Source organism: Trematomus bernacchii, unplaced genomic scaffold (assembly GCF_902827165.1).
Source record: "Trematomus bernacchii unplaced genomic scaffold, fTreBer1.1, whole genome shotgun sequence".
Lineage (NCBI taxonomy): Eukaryota > Metazoa > Chordata > Actinopteri > Perciformes > Nototheniidae > Trematomus > Trematomus bernacchii.
In genome coordinates this window covers 1103579-1125958 of record NW_022987797.1, presented here as the reverse complement: position 1 = coordinate 1125958, position 22380 = coordinate 1103579, and the positions used below count along the sequence as shown (strand labels likewise).

The 22380-nt window shown below is 41.6% G+C and overlaps 1 protein-coding gene across 1 annotated transcript in view; it reads left to right on the top strand.

Annotated features, from left to right (window-relative positions):
• Window positions 1-22380, top strand: part of grip2b (glutamate receptor interacting protein 2b) — a 303981-nt gene that overhangs the window by 40000 nt on the left and 241601 nt on the right. The window lies entirely within an intron of this gene.

The window sequence follows — 22380 nt, the reverse complement described above, 5'->3', positions numbered from 1 at the left end:
TTAGCAGCTAACCCCGTAGCAACAGCGTCCCACCTAGTAAACCAAGGGGCAGGGGCCATGCCACATGCTAACCTATCAGCCGACTCTTACCTAGTACCTTCCTTTCCAACTGCTCTACCTTTTCCCCCTCCCCCTCCCCCATCCCTACCCCATCCCTTCCCCAACACCCAAATGTTTTCACCACATTCAACTGAGACTTCTCAGGACGACTAGAGATCTCCACATAGTCCAGAACAGACTAGAGATCTCCACATAGTCCAGAACAGACCTGAATCCAGTAGACTTCTCAGGATGACTAGAGATCTCCACATAGTCCAGAGCAGACTAGAGATCTCCACATAGTCCAGAACAGACCTGAATCCAGTAGACTTCTCAGGATGACTAGAGATCTCCACATAGTCCAGAGCAGACTAGAGATCTCCACATAGTCCAGAACAGACCTGAATCCAGTAGACTTCTCAGGATGACTAGAGATCTCCACATAGTCCAGAACAGACTAGAGATCTCCACATAGTCCAGAACAGACCTGAATCCAGTAGACTTCTCAGGATGACTAGAGATCTCCACATAGTCCAGAGCAGACTAGAGATCTCCACATAGTCCAGAACAGACCTGAATCCAGTAGACTTCTCAGGATGACTAGAGATCTCCACATAGTCCAGAGCAGACTAGAGATCTCCACATAGTCCAGAACAGACCTGAATCCAGTAGATTTATCAGGATGACTAGAGATCTCCTCATAGTCCAGAGCAGACTAGAGATCTCCACATAGTCCAGAACAGACCTGAATCCAGTAGACTTCTCAGGATGACTAGAGATCTCCACATAGTCCAGAACAGACTAGAGATCTCCACATAGTCCAGAACAGACCTGAATCCAGTAGACTTCTCAGGATGACTAGAGATCTCCACATAGTCCAGAGCAGACTAGAGATCTCCACATAGTCCAGAACAGACCTTAATCCAGTAGACTTCTCAGGATGACTAGAGATCTCCACATAGTCCAGAGCAGACTAGAGATCTCCACATAGTCCAGAACAGACCTGAATCCAGTAGACTTCTCAGGATGACTAGAGATCTCCACATAGTCCAGAGCAGACTAGAGATCTCCACATAGTCCAGAACAGACCTGAATCCAGTAGACTTCTCAGGATGACTAGAGATCTCCACATAGTCCAGAGCAGACTAGAGATCTCCACATAGTCCAGAACAGACCTGAATCCAGTAGACTTCTCAGGATGACTAGAGATCTCCACATAGTCCAGAGCAGACTAGAGATCTCCACATAGTCCAGAACAGACCTGAATCCAGCAGACTTCTCAAGATGACTAGAGATCTCCACATAGTCCAGAGCAGACTAGAGATCTCCACATAGTCCAGAACAGACCTGAATCCAGTAGACTTCTCAGGATGACTAGAGATCTCCACATAGTCCAGAGCAGACTAGAGATCTCCACATAGTCCAGAACAGACCTGAATCCAGTAGACTTCTCAGGATGACTAGAGATCTCCACATAGTCCAGAGCAGACTAGAGATCTCCACATAGTCCAGAACAGACCTGAATCCAGTAGACTTCTCAGGATGACTAGAGATCTCCACATAGTCCAGAACAGACTAGAGATCTCCACATAGTCCAGAACAGACCTGAATCCAGTAGACTTCTCAGGATGACTAGAGATCTCCTCATAGTCCAGAACAGTTAACAGGCACAGCAAGCCCTCTGACCCTCGCAGCGAGCAGACGCTCCGGTCTCTCTCTCTCCGACCCTCGCAACGAGCAGACGCTCCGGTCTCTCTCTCTCAATGTTTAGCCAGATTTAGAAGTGAAGATGTAGTCACTCGTTCCAGACACGTTATCTTCAGAAACTCTTTCAGAAAACACTTTCAGAACATCCTGCACATTTTGGGGGGCACTCTCAGAATTAGAGCCATTTCTCCCGCATCGACGCAGCGTCCACAGCAGCTAGACCAGGCATCTCTTATCCAACCGCCTAGGCCCTCGGCCGCTCGTCATCCCAAGCGTACCACGCTTACATCCGCAACATCTAAACGACGTCTGACATGCACACGCTTAAGTCAGCTGCTTTTAATCCGACTCTTTTGGGGGACCGTAATCAGCCCACACAGTTCATGCCGGAGACGGAACCCCCACTCTGAGTCTCCCACAGCACGGACCATAGCTCGTCCTCCCAGATCACCTCTTCACCCCCCCTCACATCCTTCACATGTTACTTCAATAAACGCACAAACATCACACTGTTGTGGCGTGGTTCTTGCTAGTGAAATGAGGTTAAAATGTTAACATAGGTTCAGGAGCATGGCCACGCCTAAAACTCCGCCTCAAACCACAGCCACCCCTATTTATATCCGGCAAAGCTTCCGGCAAACGCTTGTCTCATCTTTCAACCCACCCTCCCTCACCCTTCTACCCATAAACATCCTCTGCCCATCACCATTTATATCTAAACGGTGCATATCTATACCGCGTATACTAACATTAAACTCCAGGTATCGTCTGGGGGACCGTAATCAGCCCACGCAGTTCATGCCGGAGACGGAACCCCCACTCTGAGTCTCCCACAGCACGGACCATAGCTCGTCCTCCCAGATCACCTCTTCACCCCCCTCACATCCTTCACATGTTACTTCAATAAACGCACAAACATCACACTGTTGTGGCGTGGTTCTTGCTAGTGAATAAATAACATATTACTACAATCGCAAACAGAAGACAATAAATTACAACAGCAAGTATAAAAAATCAAACACAGGGAAATGTCATGAGTCATGCTCCGCTCTGACTAGAAGGCCAGGGAGAAGAAGTGAGTTTTTAGTGTTGATTTAAAAACCCCTAGGGTCTGGGCCGACCTCACATGGAGGGGCAGAGTGTTCCAGAGCCTAGGGCCAGCTGCTGCGAAGGCTCGGTGCCCTCGGGTTTTGATCTATAACTTGTTTTAGATCTTTTTAACAAACCAAAACAAGATTATTTCCCTTTCTCATGCTCTCTCTCTTTCTTTCTCTCCTCCTTGTATTTTTTTCTGTCCCCCCCTCCCCCCGGCAATATATGATTCAGTGTGTTCTCTGTGTGTCGTTGTGTAGGCAGATGTTTGTGTAAATGTTTATTTTGCAGTGCTTTTCTCATGAATGTGTGCGTATAAGTGGTGGGTGGGAGAAAGTATTGTTTCCCTATAATTTTCTGGATTTGCCCACATCTGTGCTTCTGTATGTAGCACACACTCTGATTTTGTGTGTGTGACGGATTGTTTTTGGCACTTGTAATTACAAGTGCCAAAAACAGTGTTTACAAGTTAATGCTTTTGTGAGTCCTCTTTTGTTTTAGTAAAGGCAGTTTACAATGTGATTGAGTTAATCTTTCTTTTAAAGGGCCCATGTCATGCTTTTCCGGTTATTACCCGTCCCCTTGTGTGTTATGAAGGTTTTTATGCATGTAAACGGTGTGCAGAGTCACAAACCCTCAAAGTACACCCTGTAGCGAGTAAAACTCTAACACAGAAAATACCTCCCCAAAACGCCTCGTTGGAGATACGTCATTGTCCATTTGATTCTTCCATTTCGTTCCGGGTACGGCATGATGTCAAGCCGTACCCGGAACGAAATGGACCAATCCGTGGAAAATTGCACAATATAAATCTATTCTAGTAGACCTCAACAATGGAATTATGATCAGTGGAAATGGCCATGACATGGGCCCTTTAATCGTTCATGCAGTTTCTCTTTTGTTTATTGTGTGTGTGTGTGTGTGTGTGTGTGTGTGTGTGTGTGTGTGTGTGTGTGTGTGTGTGTGTGTGTGTGTGTGTGTGTGTGTGTGTGTGTGTGTGTGTGTGTGTGTGTGTGTGTGTGTGTGTGTGTGTGTGTGTGTGTGTGTGTGTGATGGCATATGCACAGTATGTGTGCATGTGTAAAATGAAGTAGAGGAGATTCATAAATATGTATCAGTTCCTCTGTAGGTGATGGATGGATATGCCAAGGAGAAATGTGTATCTCCCTCAGGGTGCTGCAGGGAGTTTCTGTCTCCATCAGGTCAGGGTTCTCTCTTCTGCTCCCTGGCTACCATAACAGACACTGAGGCCTCTGTGGAAGTTGTATAAGGTGCAGGGCTATTGATTAGTCAAAGAGAGGTGCAGGGATGATGTATTTCTGTTGGCTAACCCAGAAGTTGGCATCGATATGGCTTCCTTGACAGAAAAAAGCTAATGATATATTTCCATTGCATTTTGGCTTATAGCAGAAAATAAGCTCTGTGACACACGAGACTTGAGAACATATCCACGTATAAACTCCACTTTTAGAATTGTTGAAGCGTTAATGGAAGTGAACTGCTAACTTTAGGCTACGAACAAACTGCCAAACTAAAGGCGGCTAATGTTCGTTGTGAAGATGTTTAAAAGTCTCATTTAGCCACTTGTTCTTTCCAACTAATTCTTGCAACTTTATATCATAATTTCAACTACTTGTTTCATTTCTTCCAGAATTTTCCAACAATTGCTCTATAGCTCGCTCTGTCAGGCAGTCCACACAAATGTTCCCGTCCCTTGGCAACCACAGTTTTTGCCCGAGTGAGCTGAGATTTGGCACGGAGGTCCAATATTTATTAGGTTTTGTGTGAGTGTATGTTTGAATGCTTAAACATGTGGGTGGTTGTGCCTATTTAGTCTAGCTTTTCTAAATCACTTTTTTTTGTTAAAGGTCTCCTATCATGCAAAAATGTTTTATGTCTTTTATACATAAATATGTGTCCCCGGTGCGTCAGGGAACTCACAAAGTGTCAGAAAAAAAACCCTCTCTCTTTTCCTCCGTACCCACATCTCTAAAAACTGGGGTACAATGGAGCTGATCCAGATTTGCTGCCGATATGACGTAATATCGGAAATGTGGGCTGACTTTACACCCATCAGAAACATCACTATCAGAAACAATGCGCTACGTGTTTTGGAAGTTATATGGTCTTTGTTTACATTAGCAAACACGCTAACACTCAGAGCTAACCTATACTGGAGAGAGTATGTGTAAACAAGCAGGTAATACAAAAAGGAACTCACCTTGTAGTAAACCCGCAAGAAAAAAAGCATTTGAGATCCGTACTGTTTCAGAAATAATGCTCGAAGTGGTTTGGAACATGAAATGATGTTTAATAACGGCTCATCACAGACCTCACTGCTTGCCTTGCCGTGCTCAAAAGGGGGCGGGGCCAGCAGCTACGGACCAAGAATCAGCACTTCTCTAATACCTCATTCACACCAACGGTGTTTCAGAGCCGGTTCGGAGCTGGAGCTTGAAAAGCACCGGGTTTTCCTGTTCACACCGCAGTGGAGCAGCCTCTAAGCTCCGGAATCCGGTTCGTTTCAAGCACCAAAAAATTGTCCGGCAAGAGCAAAAGCACTGCATACGTCACGCTTACGTCGAGGCGGGGGCAGGGGCGGGATCAACTCCTGAACAACAACAAAAAGCCAGCGCATCCAGTTTGTACACAATGATGGCGAAACTTAACAAGCAGCAGTGGTCCACTGAAGAGACCAGCTACCTACTGGGAATCTGGTCTTCCGAAGAGGTACAGAGGAAGCTGGAGCACAATCGACCATTGTTGTTGTTGTCGGTGTGAACTGTGAGGGGTTTCCGCGCGGTTTGGCTTTATGAAGCAGGCACGCAAACGGTTACGTCATGACGCAAACGATGACGCAATGATGCAGCACCAGTCGGACTCTGGGCGGTGTGAAAAGAGCCGGAGCTAAACCGAAGAACCGGTTCTGAACCTGAAAAGCTCTAGCACGGAGCTTGAACCGGAGTTGCGTTGGTGTGAATGAGGTATAACAGGGCTAAAATAGAGGGATATGAGGGATGTCTAAAATGCATGATCTGTTTGGTATTTTGAGCAAAACACATCATAGAAATATTTTTTCATATATTTGTATATATCTGAGACCCATAATATATGACAGTTGGCTCTGCCTACGTGAGTAATTTGTTTTTCAGTATCGTGCCCAAAGATACTTTGACATTTAAGTATAGCATGATAGGTTTCCTTTAAAGTGGACCTATCATGCTATATTTAAATTATATATTGTAGGGCCATACCTATATAAGGTATATGTATACGTTTCTGTTTTCAAAATACCAAACAGATCATGCATTTTAGCCATGCCTCATTTCGCTCTATTTGCTGTTCTCCAGCACCGGTTTTTGCACGGGGCTGATTCTGTGAGCTGCAGCTGACCACGCCCCCCTGCAGGAGAGGGGAGCCGTGTTCTGATGAAGTCAGAAGAGGGGGAGAAAAATAGATCTCCGTCCTCTGTGTTTTATTATATTATTATAGGCCTATAGAGTCTTTATTAATTTGTTTTAAAGCTCAATAAATAACAAAGAAGACCTTTGACCGGCACTTTTCTAATTTTGTCCGGAAGATTTAAACTTTAACGGACATCTTGACCGGCGAAAGAAAACCGAACTGAAACTCTGCCGCACGGTCCCCTCGTTCCTTGGAAGAGGCGGAGAGGTGGGGGTTTGTCATCTGCTGGTGGACTAACCGGAGACAATTACAGTGCTTGCCTCGACAGGGAGGGATTGCATTGAATTAAAGCAGCGGGAACAAACGCTTGCCTCGGGGAGGGAGAAAAAAAGCCACAGCGGAGAATAAACAGAAGGGTAACCATGGTAACCATGCGCGGGAAGTCTTCTTCCCTGCTTTTGTGGCAGACTACAGCGCCACTTACAGGCCTGGCATATGTACTACAGCGTCTCCAGCGCTTTCGAGCGGCAATGGCCGGCCGTGGCCCAACTCCACTTTCCCCTGATAGGTGGAGAGTTGGCCCAATAGCCGTAGCGCCACTTTCCTGACGTCAGTAAAGTGTTCAAATCTGGATCAGTTTTTATCAGATCCGTTGCAGCCCCTTTTTTAGAGATTTGGGTATGGAGGAAAATAGAGAGGGTTGTGTTTTCTGACACTTGGTGAGTTCCCTGGAACACCGGGGACACATATTCATGTATAAAAGACGTACAAAAGTGCATTTTGCATGATAGGTCTCCTTTAAAGGGCCCATGTCATGGCCATTTCCACTGATCATAATTCCATTGTTGAGGTCTACTAGAATAGATTTATATTGTGCAATTTTCCAAACTCACATTGGTTTCAAATACAGCATCTCTGTAAACTACGTGTATTCACTGAATTTCACTCTCTGCCTTTAACGGCTCGTTGTAGCTCCAAAAGCTCCAGCCCCCACCCTCCCTGTGAGCACAGTGTGCTCTGATTGGTCGGGACGTTGTGAATCGCGCTGAGCTCCGTGGAGGTGTTGTTTCCTTGTTAGCGATACACAGCCAAACACAGCCAAACTCATCCTGAGCACACACAAAGTCACAGCCGAAGTAAAAACAATAAGTGTGGCTTGATATTGAGTAAGAAAAAGGTTGATAAACGCTGTGAGAATGGGTCTGCAGAGAGAATTTTGCCGTGATCCCAACTGTCTGTTATCAGCCTGCAGCCAGGGAGGAGAAATCAGCAGAGCTGCCTGTGTGTGTGGAAGTCCGTGGATTGGTCAATTTGGACCAATCAGCGGGGGCTTAACGTAACGGCTCCGCGGACGTAACGTAACGGCTGCACGGATTGGTCCATTTCGTTCCGGGTACGGCTTGACATCATGCCGTACCCGGAACGAAATGGAAGAATCAAATGGACAATGACGTATCTCCAACGAGGCGTTTTTGGGAGGTGTGTTAGAGTTGTACTCACTACAGGGTGTACTTTGAGGGTTTGTGACTCTGCACACCGTTTACATGCATAAAAACCTTCATAACACACAAGGGGATGGGTAATAACCGGAAAAGCATGACATGGGCCCTTTAAGTCAGTCACATCTGTCTGGATCCATGCTGGGTCTGGTCCATAGACGGGTCTGATCCTGACGTTTGGAAAGGGAGGCAGGGGAAGCAAAATATAGCACTGGTGTTGCTACAGGTAGTTAGCCAAGCCTTCTTGATAAACTAGCTCCTTGAAAAAGAGCACCTATACTGCCTTCCTCTGTCCTTAACTCCTGCCTATGTCAGGCTGATCAGGTCCGAGGTCTTTTACTTTCAGCTTTCCCTCCAGTGTCCTCCTCTCAAAGGGTGTTAAAAAGGGATTAAACATCATTTTCCTTCTCCATATTCGCTATCTAGTTTTGTTTACACTCCGTCTCCGTCTAACTCTCTCTCATTCAAATGTCAATCACTCACTCTGGCGCTCCTGCTGCCCCCTAGTTGTTGGCGGTGTCAACAGCTGCTTTGGGCGCAGTTTGGTGTGCCCCGAGCTGCTCCTATCTGTTGTATTGAAGAGCTGCTCCTATCTGTTGCATTGAAGAGGTGCGGACTGCGCATGCACCACTTATAACGAGAGTCAATGGGCAAAGATTTCTGCGCGCCAAGCAGGAAACACGTGACTTATCAGTAACTTTAGACATGGTAAAACAATCTTTATCGATCATTTATCGTAGATTAAACATTTAACTGACACCAACTATAATATGTAACTTGTTCATAAAAAAAAAATTTCTTTTTAAAGACAATCGAGAATATGGGAAGAGGTGGGGCGGCGCCCCTATGGGCCGGCCGCCACTGATTCTCCCCCGGGAAGATTCTTTTTTAAATGTTGAAGTTAAATGCATCAATCTGGTGCACTTTGAGAGCAAAATTAGGGACTAGATCTATGGATACATTAGTGATGTGTCGGTCGCTCAAAGAGCCGGCTCTTTTAAGTGAACGACGGGAGCCGGCTCGCGCCCTAGAACGAGCTGTTTTTTTTGTTGTTGTTTTTTTTTGTTAAGTAATACAAGACAGAATTATATGATGATCTCCGCGCTACAGCTGCTCCGTGCCTGCATGCAGTGACATGTAATATCCAAGGATTAGAGAATGTTGGATGCTGCTGTTTTGAGCATTTTAATACATTTATTTTTATTATGTTTTTTTATGATTAGAGACGGTTGGATGCTGCTGTACTGAGCATTGCAATATATTTATTTTCATGTTTATTATATTGTCTATGTTATTTATTTATGATCATCCTTAGGCTCAGCAAAGATTTGATGTCAGCTGTTGCTGTCTTTTTTTCTATAGTTAATACTGAAATAGAGCCCTGCTGTTTTGTTGGGGCTTTTTCTTTAAATATAATTTTAAAATGTCGATACAGTAGCCCCTTTTTTTAAATGTCTATGCTTAAGTTTTTATAGGTGTTGCTATCTGCTTTGTGTAGCGTGGTTCTACAAGCAAGTCTGTGCATTCATTGGGTGGTATCAGAGAGATACAAGGGTCTGTAAATGCAATGAAAACAATTGGCCACAGCAAATAATTGATATTAAACATGTAATTTTTACTTTTGAATACTTCAGTACAAAGGATGTATTGAATAATGTAAGTGATATATGGGTACACATATAAATCATTAGTCAAAACAGGGCTACATTTGATTGAATTATAAAAGGTATATGTGGTAAACTGAAGAGCCGTTTGGAAGCCGAAAGAGCCGGCTCTTCTTGGTGAGCCGAGCCAAATGATCCGGCTCACCAAGAAGAGCCGGAATTCCCATCACTAGGATACATCTCTCAACAACACCCATGTGAAACAGAACTGTAAACAGATGTACTTTTTCTTTATGCATATTTTACAAATCACTCCCCTTGTAAACTATATTTTTGTGTTACTGTCCTATAGTATGAATTGGAATGATTTCCTACCTGTTATTCTCTTATTTTGTATAACTATAATGATCATATAAAGGTGTGCCTTGGAAATACTTGTTTACATAAATGTTGACGAAACCGTTTGAGACCCACTGAGATAACTTAGACTAAAGTTAACTATCTGAACCCTGAGCACTGAGCTGTAGTTATCTCTCTCAGTCTGACAGGAGAGAGCTGTCCTTCACCTTGTTGTAGAAACAGCTCTTTATATCCGTTAGCTTAGCTAGCTAACCAGATGCTAACAACAACAATCCCCGGTACCGGTGCGCTACCTCTCACGCTCGCTCGTGCTTGTGCCACACACACAAAATGTGCTTGTGCCACACACACAGAGCCGAGCTTGAATGACACACAAAGACCCAGAATACCTTTTACAACTGTATCTATTCTTTTTGATGGCTTTATTGTATGATCATATGACAGATAAACAGACCGCCACTGGGCTTACAACTAAAGACACAGCTACGCAAAAAACGCAGCATGTGTACAGCTCCTTATCGGTACTGCAATTTTTGAAGTGCCGGAGCGGTGTTCCGGTGCGTTCCGGCAGCACTACACCCCTGCTGCAGGAGCTAGGAATGGAACTACTGAACCTTTGATTGGTAAACAACCATAAAGTGGTGCATTATGAGTCCTAAAACCCGGAAAAGTCTTAGCATTTTACCACTTCCACTTCCCTCGCCTCGATGTCAATGTTTTTTTTTAACGTGTTCAGAAGCCTGAAATAAGCTGAAGAGATTTTCTACATTTTGAACCACGACAAAAAATACATCAGTAAATCCTGCAACGTATTGATTTGTCATAAATCTGACGGTTGCTAACAAGTGACTAAATTAACGACTAAACGCCATCACGCCGACACAATTTTGACTTTAGCTTAACGGTGTTGATGCACAGTCATGCGACCATGAAGAAGTTTGTTCATAGAATTACGCTTTTATTTCAACTGATTGCATTTAATGGTGTTAATACTGTATATGGAGATTATCTTGCTGAACAAAACATGTTTAGTATCATAAACATGTCGGCAACAAAGCCTTTTTTCTGCAGTATACTGAAATCCAATGGGGAAATCCTATAGCTTTTTGTCGGAGGAGCCCTCACAATGCTAACTTCCGGGTCGGTCATCACTGGAACACTCTTATGGTATCCTACCTGGAGTGCAGACCAGCAATCTTGGGACCTATAGTCTTCATTTTGATCTCTAACATCAACATTTGTAGTTTTGTGACTGCATCTCACACTGTTGCATTGCTATCTTGGTGACAAGATTTCCCTAAGTGATCATTTAAAGGCTTTAAACCGATTCAAGTGGTTTAGCATGGATGGACACTGTACTATTCATGTATTTCTTATCTTGAAGGTTTGTTCTAAATATAAACAATCCAGGCTTGAGAATAGACATGTTAGACCTGAAATAGACTGTTGCTGTGCGTATGTAGGCACATTTTCATTCAGTGTATCACTGAGCTGACTCCTTTAACATCCTCCTGCTCCTTTACATGACTCTCCCAAAACTAATTGAGTGTTACACAATGGCATTTTTGCAAAAACAAGATAAAAATAAGTTTGAAATTATGAATAACATGTTTCATTCAACATAACATCGACTTCAGTATCTCCTTCATTTCTTTCTACCTCCTTCTTCACTTATCCTCTCCATTTTCAGAGGACGTTACCTGTCATCTCTCCTTTTCCACCTCTCATCCTTTTACAGTACCTTTTATCCCCCTCTCTTCTATGGGCTAATCCCCCCCCCCCCACAGCTTCTTTTTCAAAGCACAAATAAACAGCTTTATTTTCCGCTTCACTTTCTTCCTCTTTTTATTCCATTTGTTTCTTCTCTCTGCTCCTTTGTCGTCCTCCTCTATCTTCTTTTGCCACAGTTTTCTTTCTCCTCAACTTTCTGCCTCTTTTCAGTTCGGATTTTCTCTCCTTTACTCAGTCATCGCTACGTTTGGGTCTTCTTTATTTCCCCTCCACCTCGTTCAATCTACCTTTTTAACACACATCCACCTTCACAGTCTTCACTTCTTCACCTCACTATTTTTACCCTCTCCTGAACCCAGCTATTTGCTCCTTTGATCTCTCTGTCGTTTTGCTAAAGCTTACAATTCAACCTATCCTCCACCCCCTCAACACTGTTACCATGACACTAAGAGAGAGATTTAAAGAGTGCAGAAAATATATTTAGAGACACAGTGGTGGATTGTAAAATGATTTGCAGTGAGGGAGGTTAAATTGAGGGAAAAGAGCGCTGTGGATTAGGGGGCGAAAGATGACAACAGAAAAAATTATGTAAGAGAGAAAAAAGAGAGTTGAAAGATAAACCAGAGACAAGTTGTATTCTTTTTTAACTGTGAATGGAAAGCTAAAGTGTAAAGGAAATGAACACTGACTTTGGCATTATATGGAACATTACGAATGAATACATTATTTTTTAGATTGACTAAGCCATTTTCAAACCAACCTGAGTCATGCAAGAAAAAAACCCAGAAAGTCCATTGGTTTAAAGAGGCTCTATTCAGCTTTTGGTGTTTTCCCTTTCCTGTGCTGTGTGATATAGGTTTTTGTGCATATCAATGGTCTGCAATGGCTAAAATCCCCATATTCCCTCCCACACACTCCCCCCCTTGCATACAACTCCTCCAGTGGAATCCTTCCTTTACATCGGGACATCACTAGGTAACACTCACGCTTCTATCGGCTAGCGCTCATAACCATTGTACGTGATAGGCTAACAGGTGGGACATTTCCGACACATCTCCCAGCGGTTAACCAATCACAACAGAGCCGGCCAGCTAACCAATCAGAGACTGGGCTCTGGTTTCAGACAGAAGGTGAAAAGAGGTGCTGCAGCACAGGCAGTAAGAGAAACATAAAAAGCACAGAGGCACTAAATACAAATATGAACCTGAAATGGAGGCCCCTTTAACTTGAACACTGTGTTTCTTCTCTTATTTTAATCTACATCACATTACAACACTTCTATTTTCAAGCAATACACATCTAATAATCCTGCAAGTAGCTCTTAAAAAGCCAAATTATTGTAAGTGTTTATGCATCAGCTCAAACATTTATTTTGATCCTTTTTCTCCAAACTGATTCACATCATTGTGACAATCCATTATAAGAGCTAATGCATTTTCTTTAATACATTTGTCAAACATTTGTAAGCATTTGTATGCACAGAAGTGAGACATGTTGTGTATTCTTATTTCTTTTTTAAATTTCCAATGGGATCGCACCAGCTATTAACCTTTTAAAACTAAAACTATTTGTACAAGATCTTTATGTCAATTTTCGCTGTAATCAAGATAGTTCACTAAAAATGACTATATAATAATGAAAGGACAGTCAATAGGCGCTTTCACACCAAGTACTTTCCCCAGGAATAGTTCCCCGGAACTCTTTAAATCCCGGAACTATCTAGTAGATCGCGTTCACACCGGAATAAGTCCCTGAGGGAGGATTACGCAAATGAAGCTGCTGACGTCACTTCTTCTTCTTCTTCTGCTTTGGGTTTACTGGCAGGCCGCTAACAACTTCACGGCGTATACTGCCACCCGAAGCCCCAGGTAAATCGCCAGAAGCGCCGACACCTCCTCATCATTCCACCGCTCCCACGTTTTATTTTGTGTTGCCATAAATTAGTCTCTCTCCGTTGGTGCGCTCACGCTGGGCTAATGCTAATGCTAATAATGCTAATGTGAGCAAATAAAATGGCGGATGTTAGCCTTTACAGACCATTTACATGCACACATATCTATATATCGAACTACAGGAAAGGGGAAACCCCAAAGATCATCATAGGGCCCCTTTAACAGCCAGGGGGAAAATGATGCTTCCCAAGAGCCTTGCTGCTTGTGTAACTTAAAAGAGTGAAGGATTATTTTAGTTAAAAAAGAAAAAGAAAGGAAAGCAAACCATATTTTCTTTGAAAATGAATGGATTTAGAGAATGAACAAGAGTCAAAGGGAAAAACATTTGAAAAAAATAGTTTTTGAAGACTAACATAAGCCTGAGGAAATTCCTGAAAAATAGAAGAGTACCATTTGGGCAAAGGAAAGCACACAAGAATAAAAGAGAAGATCAGGATGAAAGTCATTATGGAGGAAGAGAAGGAGAGGTAGGTAGGGGAAAGTAACAGTAAGGCAGAGGAAGGATACAGTGAGTAAGAGAGAAGAGAGGGAGAGGAGGCAGCTTCAATTCACACTACTACTTCCCACACAGAAAGAAAGAGATAGAGAGAACAACAAGAGAGAGAGACAGAGGTGAAGCTTCAGAGAGACTCTTCAGGGGGGAGTAATCTCTTCACCGAGTGACTCCCTTTCTCTCTCTTCACTGCCATGTGACCGACTCCAGTACCCGCTCTTTTTCACTCTTTCATCCTTTCGCTCGGCTCACAGTATGTCTGACTGAGGAGGAAGAAGAAGAGGTAGAGGAGGAAGAGGGAGAAGAAGAAAGCAGGAAGAAGATATAGAGAAGAAAAAAAGAGGAAGAGGGATGTTCACCGTTTCACTCAAGTGCCGCTTAGGGGTCATCAGACGCAAGAATAACGGTACAGTGAGCGTGTGTTTTAGAGGGGAAAGAGAGTACTGACCACTGAGTGTGTGTGTGTGTGTGTGTGTGTGTGTGTGTGTGTGTGTGTGTGTGTGTGTGTGTGTGTGCGAACAACGCTGCTGTTGTCTGTTTTGTATTTGACTTCACCGTGTGTCTCTGATGTGTGTGATCTTCCATGCACAGTTTGTGTCTGTCTGTAAACACTTCATACTGTCTTATGTGTTTGTGTGTGTACATGTTTTCCTGTGTGTTTATTCTCTTTGTGTGTGTGCCACGAGGAAAGCAAGATGCTCGTCTCCTGCTGATGTTGTTGGCATGTTATTTTCTCATCTGTCCTCCTTCTTCCTCTTCTTCTTTGATTTCTTCTTCTACACTTTCTACGCCTACACTTTACCTATGTTAGTTACCAAGGCTGTGTGTCCACAGGAAGCCTTGCTATCTCTGAATGAGGTTTTGGTTTAGACAGAAAATATATTAGATCAGAAAGTCAATTGAATTTACTTGACATGGGTAAACAAAGCCATTTGTCTTGTGTTTGGAAATACAAAACACTTTCTTCCCCTGCAGTGAGTCCATGCTGATCGTCTTTAACAACAGGTTGATTGTCTCTGTCTGTGTGAATGTAGATTGTTTAGCTGTCATTTAGTATGAAAACAATACTTTAGATTCTGTGGACATAGTTGTGAATTTGGACAAATGGTGTGATTGTAATATCTGGGATAAATTAGGTTTTTCAGGTTATTTGAATGGGCTTGAATTGACTGTGCTTCTTTTATTATGGCTGCTGGTCTCTCTAAATATTACAATTTAATAACTTCAGTCAAGTGAGAGACACATGTTGATGCAGTTTAATGTAAGTTTTAGTCATAGATGAAAAAATGCATCAATTTGAGACTTTGTTGTAGCTCTTGATTCTCATTCTTTTTGTGTTAACCTAAAGAAAACTGACATTATGTGATTGCATATTATGTTGTGTATTTGCCAAATCATAAATGGGTTTACTTTCCATCAGAAGCTTAATGCTTACTGAGGCGTCTGCACGGTATATCATGGAAATTGATGGACTTAATGGTGTGTGTGTGTGTGTGTGTGTGTGTGTGTGTGTGTGTGTGTGTGTGTGTGTGTGTGTGCACTTGTTTTCATGACAAATAAGGACAATTTTATGATAACACACCTTCACTATCAGGACACTTGGAAAAATGAGGACATTTTGGCGTCCTCATTTTTCTGAACTCACTACAGTGTTTTAAACTCCCCCAAATACCCCTACACCAAATATCTTCAACGTCCTAAAATATCACAATTTCATGACATGAAGTGTGTGAGTGTGTTTATGGATTTTGCTCATCTATGAATACGCCAACTAGTGGTCACTTCTGGAACTTAACACACTTTTCACACACTTTAGTCACGTGACTAAAAAGGTCCTCATAAATCTCATATTTTTCAGGTTCAAACACACTCCAATGTTTAAGCTGGTTTTAGTATTACTGCAATATATATGTATTTCCATGGACTCAGAGACCAACTAAAATCATCAACAATGAATTACTGCTGATTTTAGTCACCTGCCTATAATCTAGAGAACGAGTTATTCCATCATTACTTTTATTTACATCGAATAGCCAGATAAGCTAATGTTAGCTTATTAGCTTAACGTAGCTAACCGCATGCAAAGGACCCTGACACATGGAAGATTCTCTCGACAGAACTGGAAGGATTACACAACTAAATTGAGGTAATTCATTACTTTTTCTAAGATGTTGTTACTGACGAGTAGTAACAAGATATTATTTTAAAATGTGAATTGTAACAGTGGTTTCCAATTTAACACCAAATTGATAGATATTCAGTAGACCTAGTAAGTAATGTTATTTGTGGAGCTTACCGTGTTTTAGTAATTTTATAACAGTATTTACCTTTGAAGACGCTTTGTCTGTGCTCTTGTAACATTATTTGTTGAGGGTGTTAAAGTAACTTGAAGTTACACAATTCTAATTGCAGTTGCCCAGGGTTTGCACTGAACAGTTAGCTTATCAAGCTAATGGGCTCCTGCATTAGTGAGAAACATGAGTTATTAAGTTATGATTAAAGAATAAATAATACCATTTTATAAAACATAATTGATACAAATAAATTAGAAATGTATTTTCTATTTGTTCTTGTTGACTTTTTGTCATTCTTCCATGTAGATGTTTGCTAATTAAATGGCGAGTGTAGAGTGTGTGTGTTACATCGTCCTCATATTGTTGGGTAGCAGATATTGTACAGTTCAAACTATTTCTATAGAGTCTTGAGTTACAAGCCCAGATCCTCATGTGAATTGTTTTACTAAAATGTGTGTCCCCTACATGAAAAGTCAATGGATTTCTGACACGTTATTGTTGTATTTTAAATTGCAGAAACTGAATGACATGATCACGGCTCAGCCTTTAGCTGACTCTGAAAGGAGCCAGGAGATACAACCTCATCCTTCCAACAGGTAATTAAACATTACTCTAGACTATTTCTATACAAAGGTAAATTCCTGTCTCAATCAAGTCCAATGCCTACATAAAATGCCTTTTTAACTGCATTAACACAAAGGTGTTGTGAAAAAACTTTCACAATGTCAAGACTGACTGTTGTTTCTAAATACCATAGTAGAAAGATATACCTCTACATTTTGATAGAAGCTAGTAACTACTCTTAAAACATGAAAATGATCTTTATTGCCCCTAAATTCTGTGTTTTTTTCTCCTTTTGCCAATGTGTTTTCCAATTGAACCTAATGTGCATCAGTTTACATGATCTAATTAATAGGGAAGTAGATCCATACTTATTACTATGGGGGTTTCATGTTTTTTTAACAACATCAGCACACCTCAGAAGTCAGGAACACTGACTTTATTTGTAACTTCAGTCGTCATGTCCTAATTTTGTTTTAGGTTGTGTAGTCATGATGTGCTTTAGAGGGCGTCCCCATATGGTACAAACCCAACGAGTTTAGAGTGTGTGTTGTGTTACATACGTCCTCATATTGTTGGGTAGTAGATATCGTCTTTAGTCTGTGTAGTCATGATGTGTTTCAGAGAACGTCCCCATATGTTACAACACAACGAGTGTAAGAGAGGTGTGTGTTTCATCGTCCTCATATGTGGGTAGTAGATATCGTCTTAGTCTGTGTAGTCATGATGTGTTTTGGTGGACGTCCCCATATGGTACAAACCCAACGAGTGTAGAGTGTGCGTGTTGTTCACTCGTCCATCATATTGTTGTGTAGCAGATATTGTACAGTTCAAACTATTTCTATAGAGTCTTGAGTTACAAGCCCAGATCCTCATGTGAATTGTTTTTACTAAAATCTGTGTCCCCTACATGAAAAGTCAATGGATTTCTGACACGTTATTGTTGTATTTTAAATTGCAGAAACTGAGTGACATGATCGCGGCTCAGCCTTTAGCTGACTCTGAAGCGAGCAGCAGAGATACACCTCATCCTTCCAACAGGTAATTAAGCCTGTGTGTGTGTTTGAAAGCTGTTACCCTTCATGGTGTTCGCGGGTCAATTTTGACCCATGATTTATCTCAGTCCAAAACACTCACAAATAATGACTATCATCAATATTGTTTTAACTACATCATAACTAACTTCTAATGCATTCATAACCATACAATCCTGTTGTAATGTTATTGTATGGCCCCAAAACACATTACACAACATATTGCACACGTTCAGGTTCAAGTGTTAGTGTACATATTCTTTGTGAAAGGTCAAGTTCTCGTGGGGGGAGGGGGGCCAGAGGGATGGGAGACCAGGTGCATGTTGCGAAAAAAAATATTGTTACAGTGGATGAAGGGGGTGGGGGTGGGGTGTCTAAAGTCAAAGATGAATCTTGATTGGGCCAAATTTGACCCCGAGTCACCCACAACAATTCTGCTCGGTCTAACCAGACCCGAACACCAAATTATACACTTATTTTTTAGAGACCTTCAGACTTGGCTAAAATTGTCAAAATCAGTTTTGTAGTGTTTATATAGCTGTTGTGGAGGATATCATGATGCCTTGTTCCGATAAAAAAACTAGATCGTAGTTATTATATAATTTGAATTTGAAACGGGTCACGGGAGACCCGAACACAACATAAGGGTTAATTAAACATTTACTGTAGACTATTTCTATACAAGGTAAATTCATGTCTCAATCAAGTCCAATGCCTACATAAAATGCCTTTTTAACTGCATTAACACAAAGGTGTTGTGAAAAAACTTTCACAATGTCAACTGACTGTTTTTCTAAATACCATAGTAGAAAGATATACCTCTACCATTTGATAGCAGTAACTACCTCTTAAAACATGAAAATGATCTTTATTGCCCCTAAATTCTGTGTTTTTTCTCCTTTTGCCAATGTGTTTTCCAATTGAACCTAATGTGCATCAGTTTACATGATCTAATTAATAGGGAAGTAGATCCATACTTATTACTATGGGGGTTTCATGTTTTTTTAACAACATCAGCACACCTCAGAAGTCAGGAACACTGACTTTATGTAACTTCAGTCGTCATGTCCTAATTTTGTTTTAGGTTGTGTAGTCATGATGTGCTTTAGAGGGCGTCCCCATATGGTACAACCCAACGAGTTTAGAGTGTGTGTGTGTTACATCGTACTCATATTGTTGGGTAGTAGATATCGTCTTTAGTCTGTGTAGTCATGATGTGTTTCAGAGAACGTCCCCATATGTTACAACACAACGAGTGTAGAGAGTGTGTGTTTCATCGTCCTCATATTGTTGGGTAGTAGATATCGTCTTTAGTCTGTGTAGTCATGATGTGTTTTGGTGGACGTCCCCATATGGTACAACCCAACGAGTGTAGAGTGTGCGTGTTTCATCGTCCTCATATTGTTGTGTAGCAGATATTGTACAGTTCAAACTATTTCTATAGAGTCTTGAGTTACAAGCCCAGATCCTCATGTGAATTGTTTTTACTAAAATCTGTGTCCCCTACATGAAAAGTCAATGGATTTCTGACACGTTATTGTTGTATTTTAAATTGCAGAAACTGAGTGACATGATCGCGGCTCAGCCTTTAGCTGACTCTGAAGCGAGCCAGAGATACACCTCATCCTTCCAACAGGTAATTAAGCCTTGTGTTGTGTTTGAAAGCTGTTACCCTTCATGGTGTTCGCGGGTCAATTTGACCCATGATTTATCTCAGTCCAAAACACTCACAAATAATGACTATCATCCAATATTGTTTTAACTACATCATAACTAACTTCTAATGCATTCATAACCATACAATCCTGTTGTAATGTTATTGTATGGCCCCAAAACACATTACACAACATATTGCACACGTTCAGGTTCAAGTGTTAGTGTACATATTCTTTGTGAAAGGTCAAGTTCCTGTGGGGGGAGGGGGGCCAGAGGGATGGGAGACCAGGTGCATGTTGCGCAAAAAATATTGTTACAGTGGATGAAGGGGGTGGGGTGTCTAAAGTCAAAGATGAATCTTGATTGGGCCAAATTTGACCCCGAGTCACCCACAACAATTCTGCTCGGTCTAACCAGACCCGAACACCAAATTATACACTTATTTTTTAGAGACCTTCAGACTTGGCTAAAATTGTCAAAATCAGTTTTGTAGTGTTTATATAGCTGTTGTGGAGGATATCATGATGCCTTGTTCCGATAAAAAACTAGATCGTAGTTATTATATAATTTGAATTTGAAACGGGTCACGGGAGACCCGAACACAACATAAGGGTTAATTAAACATTTACTGTAGACTATTTCTATGCAAGGTAAATTCATATCTCAATCAAGTCCAATGCCTACATAAAATGCCTTTTTACCTAATTAAAATTAATATATTGTTTAATAAATGTAGAATCTCAATATAACTGTTACTTGTTTCTAAATATCATAGTAGAAAGATATACCCCTACCATTTGATAGCAGTAACTACCTCTTAAAACATGAAAATGATCTTTATTGTCCCTAAATTCTGTGTGTTTTCTCCTTTTGCCAATGTGTTTTCCAATTGAACCTAATGTGTATCAGTTTACATGATCTAATTAATAGGGAAGTAGATCCATACTTATTACTATGGGGGTTTCAGGTTTTTTTTAACAACAACAGCACACCTCAGAAGTCAGGAATGCTGACTTTATGTAACTTCAGTCGTCATGTCCTCATTTTGTTTTAGGTTGGGTAGTCATGATGTGTTTTAGAGGACGTCCCCATATGTTACAACCCAACAAGTTTAGAGTGTGTGTGTTACATCGTCCTCATATTGTTGGGTAGTAGATATCGTCTTTAGGTTGTGGAGCATGATGTGTTTTGGTGGACGTCCCCATTTGGCACAACCCAACGAGTGTAGAGTGTGTGTGTGTTACATCGTCCTCATATTGTTGGATAGTAGATATCGTCTTTAGGTTGGGTAGTCATGATGTGTTTCAGAGGACGTCCCCATATGGTACAACCCAACGAGTGTAGAGTGTGTGTGTGTTACATCGTCCTCATATTGTTGGGTAGTAGATATCGTCTTTAGGTTGGGTAGTCATGATGTGTTTCAGAGGACGTCCCCATTTGCTACAACCCAACGAGTGTAGAGAGTGTGTGTTTCATCGTCCTCATATTGTTGGGTAGTAGATATCGTCTTTAGGTTGGGTAGTCATGATGTGTTTTGGTGGACGTCCCCATTTGCTACAACCCAACGAGTGTAGAGTGTGCGTGTTTCATCGTCCTCATATTGTTGGGTAGTAGATATCGTCTTTAGGTTGTGGAGCCATGATGTGTTTTGGTGGACGTCCCCATTTGGCACAACCCAACGAGTGTAGAGTGTGTGTGTGTTACATCGTCCTCATATTGTTGGGTAGTAGATATCGTCTTTAGGTTGGGTAGTCATGATGTGTGTTCAGAGGACGTCCCCATATGGTACAACCAACGAGTGTTAGAGTGTGGTGTGTTACATCGTCCTCATATTGTTGGGTAGTAGATATCGTCTTTAGGTTGGGTAGTCATGATGTGTTTCAGAGGACGTCCCCATTTGCTACAACCAACAGTGTAGAGAGTGTGTGTTTCATCGTCCTCATATTGTTTGTAGTAGATATCGTCTTTAGGTTGGGTGTCATGATTGTTTTGGTGGACGTCCCCATTTGCTACAACCCAACGAGTGTAGAGTGTGCGTGTTTCAATCGTCCTCATATTGTTGGCTACAGATATTGTACAGTTCAAACTATTTCTATAGAGTCTTGAGTTACAAGCCCAGATCCTCATGTGATTGTTTTTACTAAATGTGTGTCCCTACATGAAAAGTCAATGGATTTCTGACACGTTATTGTTGTATTTTAAATTGCATAAACTGAGTGACATGGATCGCGGCTCAGCCTTTAGCTGACTCTGAAGCGAGCCAGAGATCCCACCTCATCCTTCCAACAGGTAATTAAACATTTACTCTAGACTATTTCTATAAAAGGTAAATTCATGTCTCAATCAAGTCCAATGCACACATAAAATGCCTTTTTATCTGCATTAACACAAAGGTGTTGTGAAAAAACGTTCACAATGTCAAGACTGACTGTTGTTTCTAAATACCATAGGAAAATATACCCCTACCATTTGATAGCAGTACTACCTCTTAAACATGAAAATTATCTTTATTGTCCCTAAATTCTGTGTTTTTTCTCCTTTTGCCATGTGTTTTTCCAATTGAACCTAATGTGCATCAGTTTCCATGATCTAATTAATAGGGAAGTAGAATCATACTTATTACTATGGGGGTTTCAGGTTTTTTTTAACAACGCACACCCAGAAGTCAGAACACTGACTTTATGTAACTTCAGTCGTCATGTCCTCATTTTGTTTTAGGTTGTGTAGTCATGATTTGTTTTAGAGGACGTCCCCATATGTTACAACCCAACGAGTGTAGAATGTGTGTGTTACATCGTCCTCATATTGTTGGGTAGTAGATATCGTCTTTAGGTTGTGTAGTCATGATGTGTTTCAGAGGACGTCCCCATATGGTACAACCCAACGAGTGTAGAGTGTGTGTGTGTTACATCGTCCTCATATTGTTGGGTAGCAGATATCGTCTTAGGTTGTG